General features: G+C 42.5%; 1 protein-coding gene across 15 annotated transcripts in view; it reads right to left on the bottom strand.

The window, feature by feature from the left end:
- The window catches only part of LOC124037908 (receptor-type tyrosine-protein phosphatase F-like), a 448750-nt gene that overhangs the window by 65815 nt on the left and 364681 nt on the right, over positions 1–18254 (bottom strand). The window lies entirely within an intron of this gene.

Here is an 18254-nt window from a genome sequence, read left to right as displayed (position 1 = left end):
AGCTCAAATGGTTTGAAAATGAATAGAGAACAATTTTGGTACTCCCATGTTGCTGTGGTGATATAAGAACTGAAATTAAACCTTATAGACTCAGTGGCCAGTTTATAAGGTACACCGCCACATGGTTCGCTCCTAGAAGTTAGTCACGTGGCCGAGGCTTGCTATATAAAGCAGGCAGACAGGCATTGAGGCATTCAGTTACTGTCCGATTGAACGTTAGAATGGGTCAAAAGAGTGACATAAGCAACTTTGAGCATGGTATGATCGGCAATGCCAGGCACGCCATTTCCGGTATCTCAGATATGGCCAGCTTCCTGGGGTTTTTACACATGACAGTGTCTAGGGTTTAAAAACATACTTACAGTGGCAGTCCTGTGGGCGAAAACAGCTCGTTGATAAGAGGTCGAAGGAGAATTGCAAGATTCATGCACGCTAAAAGGCTGGCCACAAACAGGAAAATAGTGGCACAGTACAATGGTGGTGTGCAGAACGGCATCTCGGAACACACAACTCGTCTGTCCTTGTCCACTCCTATCAGCAAAGAAAAAGGAGAAGCCGCTCCAGTGGGCACGTAATCACCAACAAGATTGTAGACCTACACAAGGCTGGAATGGGCTACAAGACCATCGCCAAGCAGCTTGGTGAGAAGGTGACAACAGTTGGTGCGATCATTCTCCCTCGGCCTGGGGCTCCATGCAAGAACTCACCTCGTGGAGTTGCAAAGATCATGACAACGGTGAGGAATCAGCCCAGAACTACATGGGAGGATCTTGTCAATGATCTTAAGGCAGCTGGGACCATAGTCACCCAAAAAATAATTGGTAACACACTATGCCGTGAAGGATTGGAATCCTGAAGCACCCGCACGGTTCCCCTGCTCAAGAAAGCACATATACATGCCCGTCTGAAGTTTGCCAATGAACATCTGAATGATTCAGATGTACTGGGTGAAAGTGTTGTGGTCAGATGACACCAAAATGTAGCTCTTTGGCATCAACTCAACTCGCCGTGCTTGGAGGAGGAGGAATGCTGCCTATGACCCCAAGAACCTCATCCCCACCGTCAAACATGGAGGTGGAAACATTATGCTTTGGAGGTGTTTTTCTGCTAAGGGGACTGGACAACTTCACCGCATCAAAGGGACGATGGATGGGGCCATGTACTGTCAAATCTTGGGTGAGAACCTTCTTTGTCATTGGGCAAACGTACAAAATCAGCAGGGGATCAAATACTTTTTTCCCTCATTGAAGAACCATATATATTATTTCCCAGCATGCTCTATTTCAGGGAGATTCAAGACTGTTGGAAAAATTTTCCAAGTGAAGCTGGTTGTCCAAAGCTGTAATCAAGGCAAAGGGTGGCTACTTTGAAGAATCTGAAATATGAAATAGATTTAGATTTCTTTAACACTTTTTTGGTTACTACATGATTCCATATGTGTTATTTCACAGTGTTGATGTCTTCTCTATTCTACAATGTAGAAGACAGTCAAAATAAAGAAAAACCATTGAATGAGTAGGTGCAAAAACTTTTGACTGGTACTGTAATTGTTTGATTTACTGTAATATTTGTATTTTTGCATGTGTTGATTAATTTCATGCTACACAAAACATATAAATAACATACAGTTTTCTAAACTAATTCAATATGTTAGAATGTTTTGCGCTTGTTACTGAAATGGTTGTTCCTGTTTAGATGATTGAGGTCGTCTCAGTATTCAATATTCACTACTCTGGCAGTCATTCTGAATGCAGTTTATGGGTAACTAACAATTACACTTGTTGGATAACCCGGGCTGGATTCCAATAGGGATCACACATCACTTTGCAAGCCAGCATAATGTGACTTGCAGGCCTGATGTGGCCTGTAAACCAGGAGATTCCTAACATCACTCTGTTAGGGTATAACTAGGCCCTCAAAGAAAGGCTTTATTATTTACAGTATTGTATTCTCATACATATGTATATTTTAAAGGTTAATTAGGCTGGTGGAACCATTCATAAAGGGTTCAAAGAACCTTCCAAAGATACAAGGGTTCACTGTAGAACCCTTCAAAGGGGTTCTTGGCAGAACCCTCCATAGAGAGTTCTAGGTAGAACCATATACAGGGGGTTCTTTGAAGAACCCTAAATAAATAGTTCTAGTCAGAACCCTCTGCAAAAGGTTATACCCATCACAAAAAAGGATTCCCCTATGGGGACAAACTGAAGAATCCTATATGGTTCTACACAGCACCTTTTCTTTCTTAGTGTACTTTTGACAAGGGCCATAGGGACACAGGAATGCTTTTGTCCAGGGCCCATAGTGACACAGGCATGATTTTGACCAGGGCTCATAGTGACACAGGCATGCAAATAGTGCAATATCAAGGGAATAGTGTGTCATTTGTGATGAATGAGCTTCAGACGGAAGAGCGAAAGTCAGAGACAGGAGCTGGGTTTCCAACTGAGAACACCCAGAGAGACTCATCCACCCATCCCTCTATCCCTCCATCTCACTCGCCCATCAGCCTACCACCCATGGTGCAAGCTTGTAAGAGCCTGGGGCATGGAGCTCAGCACAGCCCTCCGAGAGCAGATGAGATAACAGACCAAGAAACTGCAGCTAGCAACCACAGGAATGACATGGCCAGCTCCGCTTCTCAGAGCCCAAACCAAACTTTAATTATGATTTCATGGCTGCAGCCTCTCACATCTTTATTGCATGATAATCATAAAAAGGAAGGCTTTCCCTTTCTGATAATTATGATGCAGCCATGTAATCACAGACAAGCTACTGAGCAGAGCAGGCTGGCATAGTAGGCTATTTTGAGCAAAGATCGCCCACTTAGGGTTTAAGAAGCAGCCATCTCATCTTCCAGGGGGGGTTCAAGATGAGAGGGAATACGAGTCATCTGGAGCTATTAATTTTCTTTAAAAAGCCTCATTATTTTTATCGTACAGTATCCCTTTTTAGTTTTGGCGCTGGAGTGGTTTCTCTCTTTCATTTGGAATAAAAATCTAATCAGGCTCCTCTCTTATTCAAATGCAGAGGGATGGGGGAGGAGGAGGGAGGGGAATATCCCTTTTCCCTGGGATTAATTTCTCTCCTTGGATTCCCAACCTGAGGGATAACATTTAAATTCAAGGAGGGACGAATATCGGGTTCTCTGGGAATGTAGGGATGGATTCCCAAGGAGGGAATATATTAAAGATTTAACATTAAGACAGACTGCATCCCAAATGGCGCCCGATTCCCCTTTTGACCAGAGCCTATAGGGCTCTGGTCAAAAGTAGTGTACTACAAAGGGAATATGGTGCCATTTGGGACGCAGACAAGACATGATGAAAGATTCTATTCTACATCCAAGGGAACTCTGTCCTGGCTTGTTTAACTGAAGACAATCAAGTTGTCATGACTTCCAGTTCCAGTAGACTCCAGATCAAACGCTCTGGTCCTCTTCTTCTACCCCTCTCTTCCACCTCCTCCTTCCACTTACCTATTCCACCGTCCTCCTTTTTCTAAACCTCCACCCTAAATCAACAGGGGTTCCTACACTGTGAAATCCAAGTGCTTAGGATCTGAACACATAACTAAACACTTTTCTGCAACACTTTTTAAACACATCAAGACATTTATAATTTATATAAAATCACGTCACAGTGTTTGGATTGTAAACACCAAAACATGTTTATTCAATGCCAGTGTCAATTTTTGCACGTAAATCTTGGTTGGGCAACAAAAAAATGTTTGGGGTGACGCATGCCAGCAAAGCAACTACACAACATAACACAACACTAAACAATTCATTAATTGCACTATAACGGTGACAAACTGTGCCCACAAAATGTTAGGGCCTACATAAAGCTGTCCCAACAGCAGAGTCACAACAGCAGTCCCAAAACCTTGCCACTGCTACACCTGGCTATCAGCAGAGCCTCGTCTGGCAGCAAAACAGCTAATTCAGGCTCATTTACTGCCTTAAAAAAACTATGGCATAACGGGACGACAAGCAGATAAGAGGCAGATAAGAGGACGGCCGTAGTCAATCTAAATATTTGTTAAGCATTTTTTAAATGTACAGCGACAGAATACAGAACATGGGCTATTCTTACAGTGTTCTCCCTGTACACCAAGTCAGAACCATGGATATGTCCTCATTCACCAGCTCTTGTCATGTCTTCCTTCCGGTGACAGATACGCAAGGAATGGACCCAGTCTGTTTCTAGTCTGACGCTGTCATCATTTAACACCTGCCGGTCAGCGTTCCCTGAATAAAGTGGGCATAAAAGCAGACAATGAAAGCTCTTACAATATTCAAAGATTACATTTCTCTAAACAGGTTATAGGCTACATGTGCACCACCAAGTCAGAACAGTAGGCAAAATTAGGAGAGGAAAAGGGAGCAAATGATTAGGGTGAGACACATGGGCTCCTAACAGTTTAATACACAACATACACTTAGTATTACTTTCTTAGCTGCAGTATAGGTATCTCACTGGCATATTACATAATTTATGTAGTTGTGTACAATACATTTTTGGACTCACCTTGTTGTGCTGTGCTCATTTGAACAGGAAGGTGGCACGGGAGTTCTTTGTGGGCAAATTTCGTCGTCAAACTTTGTCATCAAAGTCTAGCATTTTCTGGATTTATGGTGCTTTCAAGACAACTCAGAACTCGGAAAAAACAAGGTTGAATCATGATGACGTCAGTGACCTCCAGGTCGCGGCTCTAGTAAGAGGCCAGAGTTCCCGGCTTGGAATTCCTGTTGTTTTGGGTCATCCCTGGAGTAGCTTACCATCTCGGGATCGACCTTTAACACTCGTTAATTTGAGTACGAGTGGGATGACCTTTCTAAATGTATTTTCCCAGTCGGAGTTCGTTTATTCCCGAAATCCCAGTTGTCTTGAACTTACCGAAGTCAGATTTCCCAGTTCCAAGTTAAACAGTTGTTTTGAGCACGGCAGAAATTATGCTGGATTGACAACATGACCAATGTTGAATATTTGTCATTTTAAGCTTGGTAAAGAGACCACCCTTAAAGCCAGAAATGTGACCACACACCCACTCCATTGAATAGCAGGGTAGTGATTGCTTTGCAATGCTTGCAGTTAGCCACTGATTCCTTCCAAACCACTCAATGTTGAATTTGCGATTTCCAACTTGTTGTCTTATGTTTATGTCCAATGGCCGAAGAGCACCGAAATATTGTATCTATAATTTCTCTTGATTATTTCTGTTCATAGGACACGGATTAAAAAGGATTTGCCAGTATATTGTTGACTTGATTCACCCTTAAAGCCAGAAATGTTTTACCCTACATCATCGGTGGAAAATACTTATACTCGCTTCTAATAGTAACCTGGGAGTTTGTCCAAGTTAGCGCACCTGGATGAGGTCTGCACTTTGCCGCTTTTGGCACAGACTGTGAGAGCCGCCAACAAACGCAGGATTAAGAGTCCTAGGTTTGGACTGCGCCAGAGAGTGAATTTTGATTTTTTTTGTCTGCCTGTTTTGACTGCGTTTGAGCCTGTGGATTACTGAAGAAAATGCACAAACAAAACAGAGGTTTTTGAATATAAAGATACTTTTTATCGAACAAAAGGAACATTTATTGAGTAAATGAATGTCTTCTGATTGCCACCATATGAAGATCATCAAAGGTAAGTGATTAATTTGATCTCTATTCCTGAGTTTTGTAACGCTTCTGCTTGACTGTTTGTAATAATTTGTCAACTGGGCTATATTCTGGGCTAGGTATGCTTTCACCGAAAAACATTTTATAAATCTGACACCGTGGTTAGATTAACAAGAAGTTAATGTGTAAAATATGTAAAATATGTTTTGTTTTCTGAATTTTTATAATGAGAATTTCTGTATTTGAATTTGGCGCTCTGCAATCTCACTGGATGTTGGCCAGATGGGACGCTAGCGTCCCACATACCCAATTGAGGTGGTTTGGGATGAGTTGACCCACACCAAGTGTTGAAAAAGCTCTGTCATTTCAAAGTTGTCTGTGAGGAGAGGAAAAGCAGAAAATGATTGGTTTGACAATGCTTGCAGTTTAATACCAACTGATTACTTCCAGAATTTGCACCGAAGGAAAGCAGCCAACAAGTGATCAGCATATGTGGGAACTCCTTCAAGACTGTTGGAAAAGTTTTCCAAGTGAAGCTGGTTGTCCAAAGCTGTAATCAAGGCAAAGGGTGGATCCTTTTAAGAATCTAAATTCTAAAATAGATTTTGATTTGTTGAACACTTTTTTGGTCACTACATGATTCCATATGTGTTATTTCATAGTTTTGATGTCTTCACTATTATTCTACAATGTAGAAAATTGTCAAATGAAAGAAAAACCCTTGAATTATTAGGTGTGTCCAAACTTTCGACTGGTATTGTATATACAGTTGAAGTCACCAAATACATTTAAACTCAGTTTGACAATTCCTGACATTTAATCCTAGTAAAAATTCCCTGTCGTAGGTCAGTTAGGATCACCGCTTTATTTTAAGAATGTGAAATGTCAGAATAATGCTAGAGAGTGATTTATTTAAGCTTTTATTTATTTCATCACATTCCCAGTGGGTCAGATATTTACATACAGTCAATTAGTATTTGGTAGCATTGACTTTAAATTGTTTAACTTGAGTCAAACATTTTGGGTAGCCTTCCTCAAGCTTTCCACAAAAAGTTGGGTGAAATTTGGCCCATTCGTCCTGACAGAGCTGGTGTAACTGAGTCAGATCTGTAGGCCTCCTTGCTCGCATACGCTTTTGCAGTTCTGCCCACAAATGTTCTATAGGATTGAGGTCAGGGCTTTGCGATGGCCATTCCAATACCTTGACTTTGTTGTCCTTAAGCCATTTTACCACAACACTGGAAGTATGCTTGGGGTTGTTGTCCATTTGGAAAACCCATTTGCGACCAAGCTTTAACTTCCTGACTGATGTCTTGAGATGTTGCTTCAATATATCCACATGTTTTTCCTGCCTCATGAGGCCATCTATTTTGTGAAGTGCACCAGTCCCTCCTGCAGCAAAGCATCCCCACAACATTGGCAACATGATGGTGCCAACAGTGCTTCACAGTTGGGATGGTGTTCTTCGGCTTGCAAGCCTCCCCTTTTCCCTCCAAACATAACAATGATCATATGGACAAACAGTTCTATTTTTGTTTCATCAGACCAGAGGACATTTCTTCAAAAAGTACGATCCTTGTCCTCATATGCAGTTGCAAGCCGTAGTCTAGCTTTTTTGTGGTGGCTTTGGAGCAGTGGCTTCTTCCTTGCTGAGCAGTCTTTCAGGTTATGTCGATATAGATACATTTGTACCGGTTTCCTCCAGCATCTTCACAAGGTCCTTTGCTGTTGTTCTGGGATTAATTTGCCCTTTTCGCACCAAAGTAAGTTAATCTCTAGGAGACAGAACACGTCTCCTTCCTGAGTGCTATGACGGCTGTGTGGTCCCATGGTGTTTATACTTGCATACTATTGTTTGTACAGATGAACGTGGTACCTTCAGGCGTTTGGAAATTGCTCCCAAGGATGAACCAGACTTGTGGAGGTCTACAATTTTTTGAGGTCTTGGCTGATTTCTTTTCATTTTCCCATGTTGTCAAGCAAAGAGCCACTGAGTTTGAAGGTAGACCTTGAAATACATCCACAGGTACACTTCCAATTGACTCAAATGATCAATGATCAATTAGCCTATCAGAAGCTTCTCAAGCCATTACATCATTTTCTGGAATTTTCCAAGCTGTTTAAAGGCACAGTCAATTTAGTGTACGTAAACTTCTGACCCACTGGAATTGTGATAGAGTGAATTATACATTAAATAATCTGTCTGTAAACAATTTTTGGAAAAATTACTTGTGTCATGCACAAAGTAGACGTCCTAACCAACTTGCAAAAACTATAGTTTGTTAACAAAAAATGTGTGGTTTGGTTGACAAAACAAGTTTTAACTTCACTAGGGTAGGGGGCAGCATTCGGAATTTTGGATGAAAAGCGTGCCATAATTAAACTGCTTACTACTCAGGCCCAGAAGAGAGGATATGCATATAATTAGTAGATTTGGATGGAAAACACTCTAAAGTTTCCAAAACTGTTAAAATAATGTATGTGTATAACAGAACTGATATGGAAAATCCAACCAGGAAGTACTATTATTTTGAAAGACTGTTTTTCCATTGAAAGCCCATCCATCATACAAAAACTTGGGGCCCAGTTCATGACCTCTATGGCTTCCTCAACATGTGACCAGTCTTTAGGCATTGTTTCAGGCTTTTACTCTGAAAAATGCAAGTTGAAATTTCCATTCATCAGCCATGTATCTGATTGTGAACGCACCTTTTGTCCGGCTGAAATATTATTGATTATTTTTTACAAAAACAACCGTAGGATTGATTTTAAACATTGTTTGGCATGTTTCTACTAACTTTTATTGTACTTTTAAAACTTTTCATCTGGAATTAGTGCACACGCCTTGAGTTTCTGTGGGTAGGAGCTGACCTAACATAATCACAAAGTGTGCTTTCGCCGTAAAGGATTTTGAAATCTGACTCAGAATTTGCATTAAGGAGAAGTTTATCTATAATTCCATGCTTAACACTTGTATCGTTTATCAACGTTTATGATGAGTATTTCTGTTATTTGATGTGGCTCTCTGCACTTTCACCGGATGTTTGTTTGAGACAATGCATTTCTGACCATAATGCGCCAATGTAAACTGAGATTTTGGGATATAAATATGAACTTTATCAAACAAAACATACATGTATTGTGTAACATGAAGTCCTATGAGTGCCATCTGATGAAGATCATCAAAGGTTAGGGATTAATTTGATCTCTATTACTGCTTTTTGTGACTCCTCTCTTTAGCTGGAAAAATGGCTGTGTTTTTCTGTGACTATTTACTGACCTGACATAATCGCTTGGTGTGCTTTTTCAGTAAAGCCTTTTTGAAATTGGACACTGTGGTTGGATTTACAAGAAGTTTATCTTTAAAATGGTGGATAATACTTGTATGTTTGAGGAATGTTAATTATGTGATTTATGTTGTTTTGAATTTGGCGCCCTGCAATTTCACTGGCTGTTGTCAAGGTGGGAGAGGTTAATGACTCCGACCTAAGTGTATGTAAACTTCCAACTTCAACTGTACATAAGGTCACTTAGAAATGTCCTTGTTTTTGCACCTTGTGTTGGCTAATCTAAGTTTAACATTTCATAAGGCTAATTGATCATTAGAAATTGTGTTAGCACAGCTGAAAACTGTTGTCCTGATTAAAGAAGCAATAAAACTGCCCTAGTTGAGTATCTGGAGCATCAGCATTTGTGGTTTCAGATTACTCAGATTACTTTCTTCTGAAACTCGTCAGTCAGAGTTGTATGAGATCTTCAGTTTCTAGGCAATTTCTCATATGGAATAGCCTTCATTTCTCAAAACAAGAATAGGCTGACGAGTTTCAGAAGAAAGTTCTGAACGCTTAGGACATACAGTATAGGTGTTCACAAATGAACAGGACATTTGATTGAAAGTAGTGGGAGACACATTACTAGGTCTGGCCAGAAAATTACACACAAATAAACTATATTGACACCTTTTTTTCTTGGGAACCAAAACAAAATAAGATTTACAGCAGTAATGCCTCAGAGACGAGAGGTGCTGCTGGTTCTCATGCAACATGACAACACTACTGAACCATGGAGAGAGTGCTGCCAAAACACACACACCTGTGCGCAAGTATTCACACACGCACACACACCTCCCCCACACACACAAAAATCAACCTGCAACAAAACATGCTGGGAAATATGATAATGAGGCCCCACCCATGTCTTTTTCACTCAGAGAGTTACTCACATAGTCGAGTAACAATAACACCATGAGATTTAAAATATTTATTGAATCAAATGTCCTGCTTCATAGTGCTGAAATGTAGGTAAGGTGACCGACATTCCAAACACTAATCTGAATAATCAAGTGCCTTACATCAAAGACTAAATGCTGTTCAAGATCGAAAGTAAACACTAGTGTTTAAATCTGAACACTTAGGCTGGAAGTTGTGTTTTTTGATTGTATTTTACTTTACTGGAAAAAGCTGACTATCATCTTTTAATCTTGCATTCTAAATGCCTGTGTTCACGATAAGAACACCTATCAGCACATCAACATTTCTAATATTTCAGTTTTAAACACTGACATTTGGGTTATAAACGTGTCACATGTTTTATGTTTTTACAGTGTACGCCACTGTCTTACAGTTACACGACTATCAGGCCTAATGAACAACTATACTGCTGAGTTGGTGTTCACACGGGAGCTCTGAACAGTCACTTTGGTGTTTTATTCACTTTTAGTAACTGCCTGAGAATAGCTCTATGATGACAAAGTGGCGAACATAAAGGGTGTGTTCGTAAATTCAATCTGGAGTGCCAGCGTGTGCTCAGAGTGCGCTCTGGGCGTTCGTAAATTCAAAGCTTTGTCAAGTTGTACATTTGTAAATTCAGAGTGTTTCGCTCTCGGAGAGTTCAGAGCGCACACTGGACACTCTGGAGAGGAGTCTGCTTGATCTGAGTGTTCTGACCTCACAACGGAAGTCCAGAACCCAAGCTAACTGGCTAACATAGCTACTTCCAGACACAAATAAGAGAACAACTCACTCTGACCATTTCACTCACCCTAGCAGAGCTGGTTAGGCTGTTTTCATGTTATCCAGAGGGTTGGTGACTGTGCTGCTGGCAACAATTTAATGACGTTTTTTTACTGATGTTTACTGACACCGGCCATATTCATCAGATTTTGAGCGTTCGTAAATTCATCAGTTGTTTTTGGCTCTGGCACACTCATTCGAGAGTGCTCAGAAATCAGAGTAGATAGCCAGAGTGAATTTACGAATGCACCCAAAGTAAGATACATTCTAATCTCGAATGCGCCGAATCTCCACAGCCTAATACAGTATCTTCAATTTTGAAGCTACAATGACGTAATGAGTGATGCATCAATGTTCCATTAGCGTCCCATTATTGACACACATCTCCCATATCAGTGTGATGGGTTCTGGGAAACTGAAGATGCGTTCATTTGGAGCTGTGGTTGTGGTTCCATAAGTAGCCACAGAAGAGAGGCCAAGAGAATGCAGGAAGCCCGAGCTCCTGCTCCTAAAAACGCTGTGCTTAGTCTGCAGACTCTGAACTGACAATCTGGAGTTGTCACTACCTGTTCGGCATTAGGAACAGATGCTCCAGTCAGTCTGATACCTTTTTCTTTCCCCTTGCAGGCAATGTAAAAAGCTCCGGAGCAGACATTTCCAGTCCCAGGGGGAGTTCTGTGCTGTTTGAGCTGGATTTCCCATTGACACTGTAAGGTGAGTCAGGGACCTCTGTCTCTACTAGGACGGTATCAGAATATGAAGTGAGATACGCACGCACATATGCCGGAGCACGCACGCACGCACACAAACACACACACACTCTCTCTCAATTTGCCGACAACAACAATACATAACATAAGAAAAACAAACAAACACACCATAACAGTGTGCATCACTGAGCCATGTGCAACTTCCATTACAGCATATAAACATACAGGAAAAGGGATTCACAGGACAGTCAATTTGCGGGAGACATAGTATATTCAACAACACAACATAACATAAAGTTCAGCAGCACTCACAGTCCCAGTGGCCACCACAACTGTAAATCCACTTCTTACTAAAAGCAAAATGTGGTTGAGGTGATTCAAGTGTGGCAGGGAAGAGCTCTGGACTCAGGAGCCTCTGTTAGCTAAAGTTGTGTTTCTGTTTTCTGTTTGACAGAGTACAGTAAGGTTCAGGACTATTATGACACAACACGCAAGTCTGTTTGTATGTGTGTGTGTGTGTGTGTGTGTGTGTGTGTGTGTGTGTGTGTGTGTGTGTGTGTGTGTGTGTGTGTGTGTGTGTGTGTGTGTGTGTGTGTGTGTGTGTGTGTGTGTGTGTGTGTGTGTGTGTGTGTGTGTGTGTGTGTGTGTGTGTGTGTGTGTGCATGCATGTGTGTACCTGTTTGCACAACCATACCTTACCTGGCAGGTAGACAGAGTGCTAGACAGGTATTAATCGGACTGGGGAAAGTAGTGGGAGACACATTACTCGGTCTGGACAGAAAATTACACACAAATAAAACACCTTTTTTTTCTTGGGAACCAAAACAAAAGAAGATTTACAGCAGTAATGCCTCAGAGATGAGAGGTGCTGCTGGTTCTCACGCAAACAACAACACTACTGAGCCATGGAGAGAGTGCTGCCAAGACACACACACCTGTGCAAGTATTCACACACGCACACACCTCCCCCCACACACAAGCTGGTATGCACACACACACACACACACACACACACACACACACACACACACACACACACACACACACACACACACACACACACACACACACACACACACACACACACACACACACACACACACACACACACACACACACACACACACACACACACACACACACACACACCATGTACAAAGTGTGTGAGTGCACATGTGTGTGAGTGCACATTAAGCAGTGTGCATCATGTCTTCAGCAGCACTTTCTCACCAGCCGCAGAAACAAATAAAGAGAACACAGGGCCATCTGGGACACGGACTAGAGCTCACAGTTCTGCCTCAGTACCCCCGGGGCTCCATGCCTCCCAACCAGAATCCTCACACATTCCCCCAACACTCCCCACACACTCCCCTACCTACACCCTCGACACTTGCCCACTCCGAGCCCTGCACCGACACACTCCCAGCACCACCAGCCAATCTCACACAACACACTTGGTAAGTAAGGAGTCCAAGCTGATTGGGAGGAAAGGAGGGGGGGGGGGGGGTCTACATGAGAACTTCACAACAGGAGATGAAAAGTTCAGTTGAACTCTGGACAGGGACCTGCTGTGAGAAGGTTGCTGACGGAATGAAGAACGGAGAGTAAAGGTGGAGAAGCATGACTATCTATGTGTATATGAAGGTCTAGATAGAAAGAGGATGCAGAGTGATAGATAGTGAAAATAGAGAGTGGAAATAAGGGGTGAAAATGGCCTAGGGAAAAAATAGGTATGGAGAATGGAGCGGAGGGAATTGGACCAGGCTATGGCATTGTAAATATGCTCCGTTAAGGTCACGTGTAGGTTATGCCTCTAATATCACAGTATTACATGGCGTTTTCAGGAAGAAGAGCAACTCCATACAGTTATATAAAGGACATAACAGGGTGGAAATAGTCAATTTCATGCCGTTTCACAAGACTTACCGCTACCACAGACGGTATGTCTTGAGTCTGGCAAGAGATACTTCCCTGTCTATCTCTTTCAATTCTACAGCTAACTGCTCCTAGTCTAACTGCTTGAGGGAAAGGGAAGGAGAGAGTGTTAGTCCCCTGATAGACAGTGAGATGGAGAGAGAGGAATTGGGATAGAGATTGAGAACAGAGAGCACTCCCAACGGCCCTCACTGACAGCACCGCACCCAGCACACACTACACATGTCTCCTACTCACATAGTCCGTCGAATCCTCAACGTTCCACTAATGATAGGGAGCAGACAGAATGGAGGGAGAGAGGTCAAACACAGAACAGCACAGACAGAACAAAAAAATAAGTGATAAAAAAAAAAAAATCCATAGTTAGGAAAAGGGCCATAGGCTAAACTACAGGCACTACAATAGTGGCATGCTCAATGTGTCTGTTTAGGTAATTAGTGACTGGTAGAGAGGGAGAAGAAGCTCGATGGGGGAGGGAAAGGGTTAACATGCAGTAATGAATACAGGTAGATGGGTGGAAGAAGGGTGGTTGCTCTCCACAGCGCCACCTAGTGAGCCATGTCCTGAGGGGGAATCTGTGTTGGTGGGAGTACCCTGCTGCTACACCAACTGTGTGGGTTCATCGATCAGGGTTAAAGGCAATTATCAAAACACAAGGTCAGTCTTCTGCTCTAGCCGAGAGAACACTGCCAACTTACCTGCAACGTTCTTCCAACCTCCTGCAAGCGTTTACTGTGTCTGAAAACACGTCAATGTGCATCCAACCCTTGAGAAAACGTAAAGGTTCCCAACAAATGCATAACTCTTAAAAAATGGCCTGGTTTTGAGACACAAATCAACTGCCTTGTTTTTCCATTGGTATAATTGAAGCCTTTTTTATATTTCAGGTGGCCAATATTAAAGAAGGTTGACATCAAAGCCAGGATGATATGATAAGAGATAAAACAAAAAGGAAGATTGGCAATAAAAATAAAACACGGCCTCTGAGCTGAGCACGCTGCTAATTCTTAAATAGGGTATGGAAATAGAATGCATTCATTATTAGAGTCTAACTGGGTCTTCAAATGGCTGACTATAACAAGCTGACTATAACAAGCTCTCTGAGAGAGAGAGAGAGAGAGAGAGAGAGAGAGAGAGAGAGAGAGTAAGAGAGAGAGTGAGAGAGTGAGAGAGAGAGAGAGAGAGAGAGAGAGAGAGAGAGAGAGAGAGAGAGAGAGAGAGAGAGAGAGAGAGAGAGAGAGAGAGGCTTCTAAGGATGCAACTCCCATGATATTACACTTCAGATCAGAGATGGTATGGGAACTAGAGGGAGGGAGATTACAAAGACAATAGAGCGAGTTAGAGGAGGAGATTTGTTGCGTTCTTTGTCTGATCTGTGCTTCTTCTTCCTGTTTATTCCTTTCATACTCAATACTCCACCGCACAACACAACATATACTCAACCTCTCAGCTTACTGCCTCATACATTACTACAGAAGACCATGCAGCTTCCAGAGGGGTGGCTTTAAATGCGGAAGACACATTTCAGTTCAATACATTCAGTTGGACAACTGACTAGGTATCCCCCTTTCTTAGTCGTGTGTGCGCAGGTGCATGAGTGGAAGAGTCTCACTGAGAGAGAGAGAGAGAGAGAGAGAGAGTAGAGAGCTCAAGATCCTCTCCTGTGCTGCTGTAATGTGCCTGTCATTGAGTTGAGATTACATTTCACCTTCAGAGGTTAGAGCCCTTTTGCTTATTCAGCAGCCAGTCTGGGGATTAAATTGTTCTCCTTCACTGTGAGGTACCTGCACCACCTATTCCCTTCATTCACACTTCCCTTTCAAATAAAGCTGGACAGAGCCCCTTAAACTCTACATTCAGGCTCCAGCCCCCTTCCAGCCCCCCAATAAGCTTGCCCTGTCCATCCCTACTTCCCAAGCCAGACCTAGCCAGTAGAGGCTATTCATCCTCTAAGTAAAGGCAGTAATGGTTGATAGAGATTAAACTTAGTCTGTCTCTCTCTCTCTCACTCTCTCTCACTCTGCCTCTCTCTCTGACTCTCTCGCCCGCTCCAACTGAAACCCACGACACGTAGCAGGTGCCACAGCAGAATTGATTCAGAGACACATGGGATTTGTATTCCACTCCACGACCTTGCTGACTAAAGGAAAATAAAAGATAAAGGGGCACGGCGGCACGCTTCTTTTTTCTAGCTGCTTAGAAAAATGACCTTATCATAAACAAGAGCTGCAGGGCGGGTGTACTGCTGGGCCTGCAGGGCTGGGGACAGCGAGCTGAGAATCAGCTATATAGCCGGGTCCCCTATTGGAAGTGCATGTTGTGCACTAAATCACGGAAAGATGCATCATCATAGCACAGCAGACACTAGGCAGAATAAAATATAGTCTGAGGAACTGTCTCTCTGTTTCCTAAAGTAACTGCTGTGTTCCTTCACTAGGAAGGATTCTGTCTGGAATTGTGTGTGTTCATATCTACCCGGAATCGTAATATCTACCATTTATAACGTTTGATCATACACTATTTCCTTCATAGCAGTCTCAGTTGCTTGGAAGAACAGTTATTGAATGGGATAGGCTTATTCCAGAAGCTGAAGTGACATTTAAAAAAACATCTTTGGCAACATCCTCAGATAGAGCTACAGACATTCTGTGGCCTGTATGTGATGTGAAAAACTTTGGAGTTGAGAGTACTCCCGAAACAGAAATGACTTAGCCGGAGGCTATTCCGTCACACAACACAAATGTTTATCTCCAGAACCAATAAAAACACTTGACAACAAAGTCAATAACCCGAAGATGAGGGAAGGGAAAGGGTCAGGTAAAAGATTGACACATTGTCCTTACACAGTGAACCATGAGAAAAGAGAGTGCATTTCGCTTAAGTTGAGTGGAATTGAGTGGAAAAGCTCTTTGATAGAACATTTTGTGAGTATTGACTATAGTTTTTAAAGGAGGAGGTGGGGAGGTGAAGAGTGTAGGTGGGACTGAACTCTATATGACCCTGTAGCCTTGGAGTAGCTGCCAGTCACAGCAGCCTTCTGTGTGTGAGGTCACGGCTGTGTGACAGTGGTCCCTGAGGGCCAAACTGAACACGTCAAAGTCACTTTAGCCTGTTTGACCCTGTGTGAAATTAGTTAGTGAGCGGAACTGGAAGCCCTGACCGGTAAACAGACTACCACAGAGCGCTCCAACACTAATAGACCATGTGTTTGTGAGTGGATGTCTGACTGAGGAGGTGTTCTAAATGGCACCCTATCCTTTATATAGCACACTACTTTTAACTAGGGCATAATAGGGCTCTGGTCAAACGTTGTAAACTATATAAGGAAAAGGGTGCTATTTGGGATGCATCCTCTGCACGGGCACTGTTCATGCAGTATGTGTCACACAGTGCAGGTCAAAAGGTATTCCACTGCTTGAGCCACACACTCACTGACACCAGAAAGGTCAATGCTACTGGACTGCAGGACTCTGGACAACACTACAGCGATAATCTACTCTGCCCTGCTGCACAGTTCCATGAATAGGAAACTAGACCTTTCAAGTTGCTGTTAGCAGAGGTCCTCTAACGCCAAGGTCATGGGTTCAATTCCCGCAAGGACCGCATAAACTAAGTGGCATACAGTACCTTGTTCCTCTTGGAGTGACTATAAGTACTGTAAACCTATAAGGAGCCACTGGTCTGCCTGCGCTTTAGTTTTAGATAGTAATGCTACTGAACAATAAACTGAACAGTACTGGACCCAAAAACCAGATTGGAATTTTTCAATAATACGGTTGGCACTTACTTTTTTTTTTAGCTGTTTGAAAACCAATATCTCTTAAGAATGGGAGGTTGGAGATTGAGCTGAAGAATCTAGATTACTTTTCTTCAGAAGGGGTTTCACAATGGCAGTTTTTAGTGCAGTGGGGAAAGTGGAATGATTACCAACAGCTTGTACTTCTTCTGATATGCAATTAAAAACTGTTTTGCAGAAGGTGGAGGGGATAGGATCGAGAAGGCAGGTAGAAAGGCTTAACTTCTCATCGGGTTTCGCTTGACTGATACTCCGCCTGATGTTTGTTATCTTGTCTCTGAAATATGCTGCAAATGCCTCACATTTAGATGTGGAGGAAAGTTCACATAGGTTAGCTGAGGTAGGATTTATCAGGACACCAATGGTCGATAAGTGTCACGCCCTGACCTTTTCTATGTCACTGTTTTAGTATGGTCAGGGCGTGAGTTGGGGTGGGCATTCTATGTTTGTTCTGTGTGTTATAGTTCTATGTGTTTGGCCTGGTATGGTTCCCAATCAGAGGCAGCTGTCAATCGTTGTCTCTGATTGAGAACCATACTTAGGTAGCCTGTTCCCAGCCTGTTCCCACCTGGTGTTTGCGGGTAGCACACACCAGAAGCCTGTGTTTTCACCAAACCGAACTGTTTCGATTTTCATTTCTTTCACTTGGTTATTTTGTATTTTCCGTATTCTGATATAATAAATCATCAACTTTCAATGCTGCATTTTGGTCCGATCCTTCCTGCTCCTCATCAGGCGAAGAAGAAGTTAGTTACAGATAAGAGCACTCACAAATTATTCTGATTATCAGTGATCAATTTAGGAAAATTAGCCCATCTGGCATTTCCAATTGCCAAGTTGCGCTCTCAGAATATAATAATGGACCTGCGACTTTGAAAGGAAAAGCCTCAGAGATGCTCTGTCAGGATGAATTATCTGGGCAGATGTTTCTAAAGGAGCCAATAATTCACAGACCGCAGCAACAGAGGGAAACTTTCAGAATAGCAACCCAGAGAAAAGCATTAGGGTGCAAAGATCTCTCTCAGAATGCCAAGTTGCTCTCTCAGAATATCATAATGGACCTGCAACTTTAAAAGAAACCCTCAGAGATGCTCTGTCAGGATGAATTATCTGGGCAGATGTTGCTAAAGGATCCAATAATTCACAGAACGCAGGAACAGAGAGAAACCTTCCGCACAGCA

This window comes from Oncorhynchus gorbuscha, linkage group LG06 (genome assembly GCF_021184085.1).
Source record: "Oncorhynchus gorbuscha isolate QuinsamMale2020 ecotype Even-year linkage group LG06, OgorEven_v1.0, whole genome shotgun sequence".
In the NCBI taxonomy this organism is placed as follows: Eukaryota; Metazoa; Chordata; class Actinopteri; order Salmoniformes; family Salmonidae; genus Oncorhynchus; species Oncorhynchus gorbuscha.
Note: the sequence above shows the minus strand (reverse complement) of the source record. Positions and strands in the feature narration are given on the sequence as shown.